This window comes from Spermophilus citellus (assembly GCF_964194105.1).
Source record: "Spermophilus citellus genome assembly, chromosome: 1".
NCBI classification, from domain to species: Eukaryota; Metazoa; Chordata; class Mammalia; order Rodentia; family Sciuridae; genus Spermophilus; species Spermophilus citellus.
The window spans coordinates 197,579,609-197,593,192 of NC_138182.1; the positions used below are offsets into that span (position 1 = coordinate 197,579,609).

Genomic DNA, 13,584 nt, shown 5'->3' on the forward strand with positions numbered 1-13,584 from the left:
CTGAACCTTGTGTCATCTCATGGGGGGAAAAAACCCTCAAATTCCATCACAAACCTACTTAATTACTTTAAAACTCTTTAGTAGTGCCCCATTGTCTTAAGGATAAACTTTCCAATTCACAAACATAGGTTTTGCTCACTTAGTCCACCTATTCTCACCCTTCCTCTCCTCCCATTTACCATCTTCCCTCTATTCTGGGAAGTAGAAGGATGTCTTCATAAAGGATACTAAGAATTTCTGAGAGAGAAATGAATAAATGCCTGGCTGATTAGATAAATATACTTGCTGTCGTTGTATAAATGAGATTATCAAGTATGTTAGAAATGTGTTTGAAGCAAGTAGACACTGAATTGAGAACCTGAGGAATTTTCTAATAAGTGAAAAATATTTGTTAGTTCATGAATTGTGTGATGTATAATTTGACAGCTAAGAGTTCCAATTTCCTTCTCCTCTGACAATTGTCTACATGAGATTAAAAGTGTGGATGAGCAGATATCACTTTTTAAAAATATTTATTTATCTGGTGCTGGGGATTGAACCAAATGATTGCTTGGCACTCTACCATTAAGCTATATTATCAGCTCCAAAACTACTTTTTTTTTTTTAATTTAAAGAATTATTGATTGGAATTGTAGCTCAGTGGTGGAGAGCTTGCCTAGCATGTGTGAGACACTGGGTTTGATTCTCAGCACCACATGTAAATAAATAAAAAAAAATAAAGGTTCATCAACAACTAAAAAAAAGTTTTAAAAGAGTTATAGACATAAAAAGTTGAAAAATTAATATGGTGCACACCTATGAATCCTCTACCTAGTTTCTGCCAGTAGCAACATCTTTGATCTGTAGTTACAGATCAAAACTAGGAAAGTGATGTTGGTACTAAACTATTCAATAATCATCAGACTTTATCCAGTTTTCATCAGATTTTACATGCACTCATTTGTGTGCATGTATTGTCTCTGCAGTGTTATTCCACGTATAGATCTGTGTAACTACTATCGCAGTCAGGATGTAGAACTGTTCCTGCAATGCAGGAACTCCCTCATGCTGCCCTTTATTAGTCACACCCACCTCCAACCCATCCCTTGACAACCACTAATCTTGTCTCCATCTCTATACTTTGTCATTTCAAGGATGTTATATAAATGGAATCATAAAGTATATAACCTTTTGAGGTTCACTTTTCCCACTTAGCATAATGCCCTTGAGAGCTATCTAAGTTGTTGCCTGTAATACTGTGTTCCTTAAACCAGAAAATGCAAAAGAGATACAAATTGAGTTTGAAAATGTAGAACAAACTTCTTTTATCTGAAACATATTGACTCAGGTCTTTTAAAAGACATTTGGATTTATTTATCCCAGTTAATGATTAAAAGTATATTTTAAAATTCAGGAGAGATTAATTTTTATATTTTAAGAGAAATATTAATGGAGGTTTCAGGTATCATTTAGAAAGAAATATAAACTCAGATTGCGCAGTTTGAAATTATGCCCTGAAACGTGATACATACTTTAAATATAAAAATTCACAAAGTAAACTCAATTTGCCACTGCTACATACTACCAAGGGCCAATAAGTATTTTATGGACTGTTATGTTTGGTGGAAATACAACTCTGGTGAGACTGATTTAAAGTTTATTTAATTTAAAGAAAGTTTTCTTGATTTCACTCTTCCTGAGAAGTGTTTTCTTATTTGTCATAACCTTTTATTATCATTACTTTTCTAGCAAATGCTATCCTGATTCCCACATTCAAATGTATTTTCAATTTTATTCATATTTTTGAGCTACTGACAGCTATCAGTCTTCTGATAGGTAGTATTTATGGTAATATGCTCACAAATTGTTTGAAAGAAAAGTAAATGATTTATGTCTTTGGGTTTAAGAGGTTAAATTTGATTTTATTGTAATAAGATACTTTGAGACATACTTAGTTTTGCTGCTGTGAGCCTGCTGGAGTTATTATGCCATATTGAGCAAAAGCTTTTATCCATGTTTAGCCAAAAGATATAGCCACCCTTAAAAAGAAAAATTTCTATTCTTGTTCAAAGAATTGACTTCTGAGTAGATTTTGGGGAGAATCTTTATTCTGCTAATGCCTTACTTATATGATACAAATATATAGTAGTTTAACAAAAATACACCTTAACCAGGAGGACAATTTATTCCAGCCTTATTCCCCTTCTTGATTTGTAGATGCCATTTTCAGCTATGCTTTCCAAACATAGCCAGGCTTCCTGTTCAGCCCTTTGGTCCTTATTCTTCCACTTATCTTTCCATTCACAAATGTTTCTTCAATGTAGACATGAATAATTTATCAAACTAAAACAAAAGTAAAAGAGGAAAACATAAGTAGTCTTCATATCCTTAGCTTATTCAAGTTCTTACAGACTAATAAAAAAGAGAAAGAAGAAACTGCTTTAGCTTTCTCATTGCTGTGACTAAAAGATCTAGAAAAGAACAATTAGAGGAGGAAAACTTGATTTTAACTCATAGTTTCAGAGGTCTCAGTTCATAGACAGCTGACTCCAGACTTCTGGGCTCAAGATGAGGCAGAACTGCAGAAGGGTGTGGCAGAGTAAAGCAGTTTAGGGACTGGCCACCAAGAAGTAGAGAGAGCTTTGCTCTCCAGGAACAAAATATAAAGGCTGGTGACCTACTTCCTCCAGTCACACCCTACCTGCCTACAGTTACCGCCCAGTTAATCCATATCAGTGGATTAATCCATTGATTAGCGTTAAGATCTCATAATCTTATAATTTCTCCTCTGAAAATTCTTGCATTGTCTCACAGATGAGCTCTTGGGGGATACCTCATATCTAAACCATAACAAAAATAAAAATAAAAACTGGGGAAAGGGATGTAAGGTTGGTTCAACACACTCAAATCAATACATGTAATTCACTACTTAAATACAATTAAGTAGAATAAATAAATTAGTCAATTAAAAAATAGAATTAAGGATGAGAATCACATGATCACCTCAATAGACACAGAAAAGGCCTTTCATAAAATCCAGCACCCATTCATGTTAAAAATGCTGGAGAAATCAGGGAAAGAAGGAACTTACTTCAACATTATAAAGGCTATTCACAATGAACCAAAAGCCAACATCATGTTGAATGGAGAAAAACTGAGAACATTTCCTCTAAAATCAGGAACAAGACAAGGATGTCTACTCTCCTCACTTCTATTTGATACAATACTTGAAACACTAGCCAGGGTAATCAGGCAAGAGAAGAAAATTGAAGGGATACAAAGAGGAAAATAAGAAGTCAAATTATCTCTGTTTGTTAATGACATGATCCTGTAGGACCAAAACTAAACAAAATTCCAGCAAAAGACTTATAGACCTGATAAATAAACCCAGAAAATAGCAAGACATAAGATCAACACCAGTAAATCAATAGCTTTCCTATAATCTGTAGTGATTTTGCTGATGAAAAATCAGGAAAATCATCCCATTTTTAATAACCTAAAAAAAAAAAAATACGTGGGAATTAATCTAACCAAAGAGGTAAAGATCTCCACAATGAAAATTATAGAACACTGAAGAAATAAATTGAAGAAGATCTTAGAAAATGGAAAGGCCTCCCATTTTCTCAGATAGACAGAATTAACATTGTCAAAATGACCATACTACCAAAAGCAATATATAGATTCAATGCAATCTCCAGCAAAATAACAATAACATTCTTCACAGAACTAGAAAAAAACAATCTTTATATTCATTTGGAAGAATAAGAAACCTAGAACAGCCAAAGGAATCCTGAGCAAGAAAAGTGTTGCAGGAGACATCATAATACCTGATCTGAAATTATATTACAGAGTTATAGTAACAAAACCAGCATGGTACTGGCACCAAAACATATATGAAGACCAATACAACTGAATAGAAAACACAGAAACAAACCTACATACTTAAAGCCATCTGATACTTGACAAAGGTGTCAAAAATATATGTAAGAGAAAAGACAACCTTTTAAACAAATGATTCTGGGAAAATCAAATAATCATATGTAGAATAATGAAACTATATCCCTATCTTATACCCTGCATGAAAGTCAAATCAAAATGGATCAAAAACTTAGATATTAGATCAGAAACCCTGCAACTGCTAGAAGAAAATATAGTGTCAACACTACATAAACATATTGGTGCTCCCACTGATTTCCTTAATAAGATCCCTAAAGCTCAAGAAATAAAACCAAGAATTAATAAGTGGGATGCCATCAAATTATAAAGCTTCTTCACAGCAAAGAAAATGAGTGAGAGTGTGAAGAGAGAACCTACAGATTGGGAGAAAGTCTTTGCCATCTGCCAGGGGATTAATACCCAGAATATATAAAGAACTAAAAAACAGCAACAACACCAAAACAAAACAAAAACCCAACCAATAAATGGACAAAAGAATTAAACAAACATTTCTCAAAAGAAGAATCACAAATGACCAAAAATACATTTTAAAAAAATGTTCAACATTCGTAACAATCAGGAAATGCAAATCAAAACTACAATAAGATTTCATTTCCCTGCAGTCACAAGGACAACTATCAAGAACACAAATACTGAATGCATGTGAGGATGGGAAAGAAAAGTCACACTTGTATATTGCTGGTGCAACTGCAGACTAGTAAAACAATTCTGGAAAAGCAGTATGGTGATTCCTCAAAAAACTAGAAACAGAACCACTATATGACCCAAGTATCCTACTCCATGGTATTTATCCAAAAGAATCCAAATCAGCATACAATAGCAACATAGCCACCTCAATGCTTATAGCAGCACAATTCACAATTGCTAAATTATGGAATCAACCTAGCTGCCAGTCAGTAGGTGAATTAAATGGATGGAAGTGGAGAACATCATGGGAAGTGAAATAAGCCAGTGTCAGAAAATCAAGAGTCAATTTTTTTTTCTCTCATATATGGAAGCTAGAGCAAAATGAGGAAAAAAAGAGGGGAAGATCAGGTATCATAAAGATATAGAGAAAATCAGTAGAGTAGAAGAAGGAGATTGAGAGAGGGAGGAAAGATGCGAAAGGGAAGGAAAGGCAGGATGAATTTAAAAATCATGCTCTCTGCATATACAAATATACCACAGGGTATTACACCTTTATATATAAGTAGAAAAAAACTAACTCCTAAAAAACAAACAAATTAGCAAAAGGAAGATCAGTAGAGGAAGGAGAATGAGAGGAGGGAAAAGGGGAGTGAGACATGAACTGACATTGAATGCAATGTATGTATGATTTTATTGAGATGAACCCAACTACTATGTATGACTATAATGCTCTAATAAATTATAAAAAACTTGGAAAATATGAATGTGCAATTCACAAAGAAGGAAATAATATGATCAATAAACATGAAGAAATTCAAAGTTAAAAACTAATAAATTATATTTTTTTTATCGTTTGACTTTTTGAGCATTTTATAAAAATGATAATTTCCAGGTTTGGCTATCAGCAAAACAGGCATTTCACATAGCTCCTGGTGTGGGGTAAAATTTAATATTTCTCTTTTTTTGTTTTTTTTTTTAATTAGCTCTTTTTAGTTGTGGATGACATTAGGATTTATTTTGACATAATTATAAAACAATTGAATATAATTTGTTCTAATTCAGTCCCCAGTACTTTCCCTTTCCTTCCCCTCTACTGATTTTTCTGCTATTTATATTTTTTTTTAATTACTTGTGACATCCTATGTGCTGGTGATATTCACTATGGTATGTACATATTCATACATGCACATAGGAAAGTTAGGTCAGATTAATTCCAATGTCTTTCCCTATTCCATCCCTCCTCCCTTCCTGTCATTCCCCTTTATCTAGTCCACTGATCTTTCTTTGATTTTTCTTTTATCTCCCCTACTCTTGTTTTGGATTAGCTTTGGCATATCAGAGAAAACCTTTGACCTCTGACTTTTGGGGACTGGTTATTTTACTTGGCACCATAGTCTCTAGTTCCAGCCATTTACCAGCAACTGACACGATATCATTCTTCTTTATGGTTGAGTATTACTCCATTGTATATATATATCACATTTTTCTTTATCCATTCATCTGTTGAAGAGCACCTAGGTTGGCTCCATAGTTTAGCTATTATGGATTGTGCTGCTATAAACATTGATGTAGCTGCAAATTTGATAATATTTCTAAAGAAAAATTTTTAATATGAATCAAATACCTTAAAAACATATAGATATGTCACATTATTATACTCTTCAATATTATTTACAATAATTTAAAAATGGAAATAAAATTAATGTCGTAACATAATGGCAAATAAATTATTGACTATTCATATGATACAATTTTATATACTTAAATGATTTTATAACATAAAAATGCTTAAAAAGATGTCCACAAAACATTACTGAATGAAAAAAAATTACTTGTATGTATGATTGAGTATGCATTATCTCAATTTTTTCCCCATTATCTCAATTTTTTATGGTGAGAGAGAAAGATGAAACATTTTAAGAACTTCTAACTAGATACCAGTAGAGGTCATCTGTACAGAAAAGTCATGGTTGATTTTTCTAGTATGTGTTACTGTGTTATCCAAGCTTTCTATAACACACATGATTTATTTAAGAAGGTAGAAAAGCTGAAATGATTTTGAAATAACATGCAATATTTAAAAGTGGATAAATATGAATAGTTAAAGGCTAAAAAAGTACTGTGATACATCAAAAGTCCTGGCTGATCCTGCTTTGATTAATGTTAGGTATGGTTTGAGATAGGAGTCAAATTTTACTATTTTTTGCATAGATATTCACATGATATTTCTCTTCATCTCTTCTAGTCTTTTGTACACTATTCAGCATTAGGTAAAAAATGACACACAAACATACACACACAAAAAACAAAAACAAGGAAAGAGCAACATATTTTCAAGAGAAAAAGCAGTCAGCAGAAATAGACATGACAGTGATGAGATGAAATTTTATTGGAAACTCTCCATACACTGATGGGACTTGCAGACAATGAGGTGCTACTGTGTGGGTTATAAGGTGGCCAGTTGACTTTCTTATGGGAACTCACAATATCCGTTATTTTATTTTAGGTATTTTTTTTCAAGGAAATTTATTTTTTTCCATAAAGAATTTCTAAACCTCAGACAACTTGGCATAGTTAAAAGGAACTAGCAGCCCAAGTGGTTTTGCTATAGTCTTTCAACCAATCATTGTTTCAACTTTATCCCCCACGGTTTCCACTGTGAATACCTCCCATTCCTGAGTTTTCCCAAGGTTTAGATGGGCAATTTGGCCTGCTTGTCATTTATATTCCCCTTTGCACAGATGGAAGAGTTGGATTCTCTTGGCTTATGAGCCAGTTCTACCCTAGAACAGCTTTCTTACTAACCCACTGTGCCTCAGATTCATCAATCTGTTCAGTGGAAAGAATGCTACTTATCTCACAGTGCTGTGAGATTAGCTGGATTAATTTATGGAGATTTTATAAGGCTTAGCACATAGTGAGTGCTCTCAAAAAATTATTAGCTGTTATCAGCGCTTTCTCTTCCGCTTATTCCTTTGCCACTTTATTTGCTTTTATCTTCCCCCCCCCCACAAAAAAAAATTCACAGACCTGTTTCTAATTGCTATTTCCTCCCACATTCTTTTTCTTGTTTGACATCTTTTTATTGTAATTTTTTACGAAATTTATAAAGAAAGGCAGAGGGTATAGCTCAGCAGTAGAGTGCTTACACAGTGTGCACAAGGCCCCAGGTTTTCTCCCCAGCACTAAAAAAAAAAAAAAAATTACAAAGAAATTTGATGTAAAAGTGTGTTCAATATACATATTTAACTAAAATTCATCTAACTGACAAATTCAAAAATGTTAATTCCTACATAGGCTCTCTTCAGAAGTTTTTCAGTTTAGGACTGCATAATCACGGAGCTAGATAATCTCTAAGATTCCCTTCCAGCTTGAAAATTTTACAAATTAATGACATAAAAAAAATGTCATTAAAATGGTGAATTCTATCTTTTTAAAGAAAGTTAAAATCATTCACATTTTTTACTCCCTTTCCCCGGGTGCTGATTGGATATTGGTTGACTGATTGACAGGTATGAAAAGTACTTGGGGCAGCCCTTTGGAAAGGACATGGAAAGCTATATAAATTCCTTGATCAATTTAAATACCCTTAAGCAATATCCATTAACCTTGGATACCCCAAGCTGTTCTCCCCCTAGCTCTACAACTTACTCAAATCTTAAGCCATGTTTAGTGTAAGAAGGAGCCATTCAGAAAGAAAATATGAGTCAGTGTTGTTTTAACAAATGCAAAAAAGGAAAAAAGAGTTTGAATATTTTTACAAATATATTTATAGTAGTAACACCATATTATATATCTATATTATGTGTACTTAAATAAGTTACACTAAACCTGCTATAAAAGATCACATTATTTTATTCAAGTGAAAAAAAATGTAATATTTACCAAGCAAAATAACATTTAGGTTTACATTTGTGGCTTCTTTATCAGTTTTAGAACAGTAGTTTATTGAAGTTTTGTTTTTCTCATAAGCACATTGTTGCTGTATATTTTCTAGTTGTATGTATATGAATACATGTGTGAGTGGATGTATAGCTGTGTACATAGGCATGTGTTTGTATATGGGTGTGTGTGTGTGTGTGTGTGTGTGTGTGTGAAAAAGAAAGTGAGAGACACTAACTAGCTATCAAGACCCAGATTCAGCTGGTTTTAATGATTTAAATGTAGATTTTATTCATTTAAAATTAAATTCAAATAACTTTGAGGTGGATTGGGGAAATACAAGGCAGAATAATTTTGAAATAAAGTGAAAAATATAGGGGGATCCCCTTGCTGTTAGCTATTTTGACTCTGAAATAATATCCCAAGAGCACTGGAGGAGGCTCCATCACTTGAATCATTTAAAATTGGACTGGACTAAGCTCGGGAGAATATACCGTTGGGAGTAATCATGCTTTGACAGAGAAAGACTGAAAGATCTTTTCCAATTCTAATTGCCGTGATCCTGTGTAATTCAATTTGAAATGCCCTTGCTATTCGAATTCACAAAGATCCTATTTTTACTAACTCTTTCTTTTTCATAATCCTGCTTCTGATATCACTGTTCCTTTAAAAGGAAAAAGAAACCCTCAAGCTTAGTTCCCAAGTACTCATTGAATTACACTCCTTATTTCCTTGTTTTTCCCCTTCAGAGGACTGTTGTGCAGACTCAGGCTGCACCCTGGGGCTGGGCAGACAGACAGTGATTATCATCACCCCCTGCTTTCATCCATTAGTGAGGGGTGTTAGCAGGTAAGGGTGAGGGCTGACAAAGAGGTTTTCAAAACTGGTCAGCATAAATGCTTCCAGGAGGCCAATTCAGGATCATCTATTGAAATATGGATCGGAAATATTGCCAGCCCAGGCTGAATACCTCTATCTGTTGTATTTAAGCCAAGGCAGTAGAATGCTTTCATGGGGGAAAAAAATAACAAAAGCCATAATTACATGTGGAGAATTGTCTGTTCACATCATTTGGGGTTAATTTTGTGAAATGGTTGCCATTCTGTCTGGGTCCAGCGTCTGTCTCGGCCACTTTATTTGTTTTGAGATGCTTCAGGGGTAAGATCCCTGGAGACTGAGTCCAGGAGGCCTTCTGGTTTCCAGGAGCCAATTTGTGATGAGATCAAAGGAGTGTATAGTCCCAAGAGCCTGAGTTATACTTTGGAATTTACTGGTATATCTCATTTTACACAGCACTTCCATGTTTGAAAGTATTGGGAGATAAATTTTAGCAAATTAAATTTTATTAACCTATTAATAAATTACATTTTCCATTGGAAGTGTCTCCTGGATTCTGAATTTAATTTTTTTCTTGTCTATCCAATAATTAATGGTAAAGATTAAAGTGGAGCCCTACAATGGAACTTTTTGTTAGCTGAAAATGCTTTTGTGATATTGGTGTTTCATTGCAAGTTTTCTTTTCAATGTTATTTATTTTCAACTATTTGGGAAATAGAGAACAAAAACAAATGAAACAATCATTCTGAAAATCTGAAGTAAAAATTCCCATCACACCCAAAATAGTAATTAATCATGCCTTAAAATTCAACAAATGTATACAGAAAATATTTATATTATTAGAACAATAGAATTTTCCCATTCTATGTTTCTAATTTTAGTTCTTTTATTCTTAAAACATTTCAAATTTCTGGAAAAATATAAAGAGAAACATAACAAGCACTTATTATATACTACTGGGAATTTTTAAATACAGATTATTATTTACAAATGTAAATAAAGTTCCTCGTTGGTGTATTTTCCCTTTCTCCCTCCAAAAAATAACTTCTAGTCCTATCTCAAAATGTGACTTGTTCCTTCTCACTGCTTTGGAAATCCAAACTTTCTTCTTAAAATCCAGCCTTCTTACATTCCACTGAGCTGTTTATCACCTTTGTGGAACCCTATGCTATTTTTTTTTTTTAACTCAGAAGCACTCAACCACTGAGCCACATCCTCAGCCCTAGTTTGTATTTTATTTAGAGACAGCATCTCACTGAGTTGTTTAGCAAGCCTCCCCGTTGCTGAGGTTGGCTTTGAAGTATGATCCTCCTGCCTCAGCTTTGCCAGCTTTTGGGATTACAGGCGTGCACCTCGGCGGCTGACAAGGAAACATACACATTTTTAAAGGATGTAACTACTGCTGTTCTAAACAAGAAAAACCCTCACTTACATTCTCTGAGCCTGACTCTTGAGGGACAGGACCTCACCTTGCCTTTCTCCACAGACATGGGATTGGAGGCCCAGAGACGTGAACTGCACGGAGGTACATAGCCTGCAACAGAATCCCAGTTACTTCAAATTCCAGAACTAGCGAGTTTACCACACTGTTCTGTGCTTCTTAACTCTGTATTTGACACATATTAGCTCTAGATTAGTCTTCAATTCCATTGCACTTAAGATTAGCTGCTTTGGATATGTTCTTAGTTTTGTAACAGAGGTAGGCTCTCGTTCCTAGACTGAATCTCCTATGAATGCAGGATTTTTTTGAACCTTTCTTTCAATTGCCCACTCACCTCAGAGTATCTAGTATGGAGCTCTGCTCTCGGCCCTTTCTGACTGATGAGGGTCTAATTAGCCTGAGATTCCTCTCTGACAACCAGCCAGAAAGTTTTCTGTGTTGAAAAATCTATTTATGGCAGAGATTAAAACTGGGATCTATAGTTATTATGACAGGGTGAATGGAATGTCACTGAGAAAACAAATTTACTACATTTCAGCTCAACAACTTGTTTGCTATTGCATAAAGTCCAAGAAAAATCTCTCTGATTCATCATGTTACTTTTCTTTGGCTGCTAGTATATACTGAGGATTACAGACAAATTCTGCCTATCATGTACAGTGCAGTATAAACAATTATGAGTGATCTTACTTAAAAAGTTATTTTATGAGGAGAAAACAAAAGCTTGAGAAATTGCTGAAATAAAAATAAATGTAAAGTATAATGCAGTTCCAAGGATGACTATTTATGGTGTTCAAATTATATTTTCCAGAAGTTTGGATATAGGTGCCCTGTGGCCAGGTGTGGATCTTGAGAGATCATCTTTCAGCAATGAAAGAGAATAAGCAATGAGCTAATCAGGTTTCAAAGGTCTATTTAAAAGACACTTAAAGAATTTTACGGTTCTCTCTTTGCTGCATCTACTGCAAGAATGAAGACCATTCTCAGCAATCAGACCATCCACATTCCAGAAAATGTCAATAGTACTCTGATGGGATGCACAGTTATTGTGAAGGGCCCAAGAGGAACCCTCTGGAGGTATTTCAATCATATCAGTGTAGAACTCAGCCTCCTTGGAAAGAAAAGAAGAGGCTACAGGTTGACAAATGGTGGGGAAATAGAAAGGAATTGGTCATTGTTAATACCAACTGTAGTCATGTACAGAACATGATCAAGGTTGTTACACTGGGCTTCTGTTACAAGATGAGGTCTGTGTATGTTCACTTCCCCATCAATGTTGTTATTCGGGAGAATAGGTTTCTTGTCAAAATCTGAAATTTCTTGGGTGAAAAATACATCTTCAGGGTTCAGATGAGGACAGGTGTTGCTTGTTCAGTGTCTCAAACTCAGAAAGATGAGTTAATCCTTGAAGGAAATGATATTGAACTTGTTTCAAATTCAACCACTTTAATTCAGTAAGCTGCAACAGTGAAAAACAAGGATATCAGAAAATTTTTGGAAGGTATTTATGTTTCTGAAAAAGGAAGAGTTCAGCAGGCTGATGAATAAGATCTAAGAGTTATCTAGTCACAGAAACACGTCCTGGAGTTGATTTGATATTGATATTTCAGTGACGCAATAAAAGATCTCTATTGACTTTGGATTTAATCCTTTCCAACAGGTTGAATAAACTTTAGTGTCCTTTTAAAGGAACAGAAGAGGAAAAAAGAAAAAAAGAATTTTACCACCTGGCATGGTGACACATGCCTGTAATCCAGCCACTGAGAGGCTGATGCAGGAGGATTAGGATTGCAAATTCAAGATCAGCATCAGCAACCTAGTGGAACCTGTCAAAAATAAAATAACAAAGGATTGGGGATGTGGCCCAGTGGTTAAGTGCCCTGGGTTCAGTCCTGGGTATTTTTAAAAAATAAATAAATAAATAAATTTTACTACTGTTGAATTTTTTTTTACTATGAAATTTACAAAGCAGATTTTTAAATTAATAGACTATTATTTTTAGAGCAGTTTCAGGCTTACAGAAAAAGTTGATAGAAAGTACAGAGAATTCCATTCATGAATCCTCACTCCACTTCACAGTTTCTTCTATTATTAATACCTTGCATTAGTGTGATACATTTGTTATAACTGAGAAAATATCCATACATTATTGTTAGTTAAAGCCCATAGCATACATGAGAATTCTCTCTTGTACTGAACATGAAGTGCATCCACCATTAAAATACCATCAAAACAGATTTTAAATTAACAATATATCATCAAAAGGGGCCTGGAAGTTGCCATTTTGAAGCATTTAACTGTACTGAAACAAGTTAAATAAACTAAAACTAAACCAAAAACTTAGTGACCTTATTTTTTATAGTTCCTTCCAGACAGAAAAGCAACATAGTAAAAATTAAGTAGTCTTTTCTTTGAAAATTGTAGTTATTTTGATAAACAATACTGTCAAAACAGCAAATGCAAACCACACATACTTTAGCTGGTTCTCTTTCGAGTACTGTTTTCAAGGCTTGGTGTAAATACTTCATAGTTAAAGTATGTCTACCCTTGAGGATCACACAGCCATTTAATTTCTGTTCTGGCATTTGGTCTGTTGTGTTTATGAGGTTCTATTGAGAAATGAAATTGATGATTTCTTCCATAACCACAAAGAAAAAAATTGAGAGTTACTGATTTCAAACCACTATTATAACCTTTCAAATTTTTCTGGAAAAAATGTTTTCTTTCCAAAATGGGGGGGGGGGGGGGGAGAAAAAGAAAGAAAGAAAAAAGAAAAGGACTCCCTATTAAGTGTCTATTTGTATCATACCATCTCTCAATATGTTGACATTTCATCTCCTGATGACTGGTGATGGAAGGCT

General features: G+C 34.2%; 1 pseudogene across 1 annotated transcript; it reads left to right on the plus strand.

Annotated features, from left to right (window-relative positions):
• Positions 1 to 11,693: 11,693 nt before the first annotated feature.
• LOC308650333 (large ribosomal subunit protein uL6-like) lies at positions 11,694 to 12,414 on the plus strand (annotated as a pseudogene). Its single transcript has one exon. The product of its transcript is annotated as a large ribosomal subunit protein uL6-like (transcript).
• Positions 12,415 to 13,584: the final 1,170 nt, after the last annotated feature.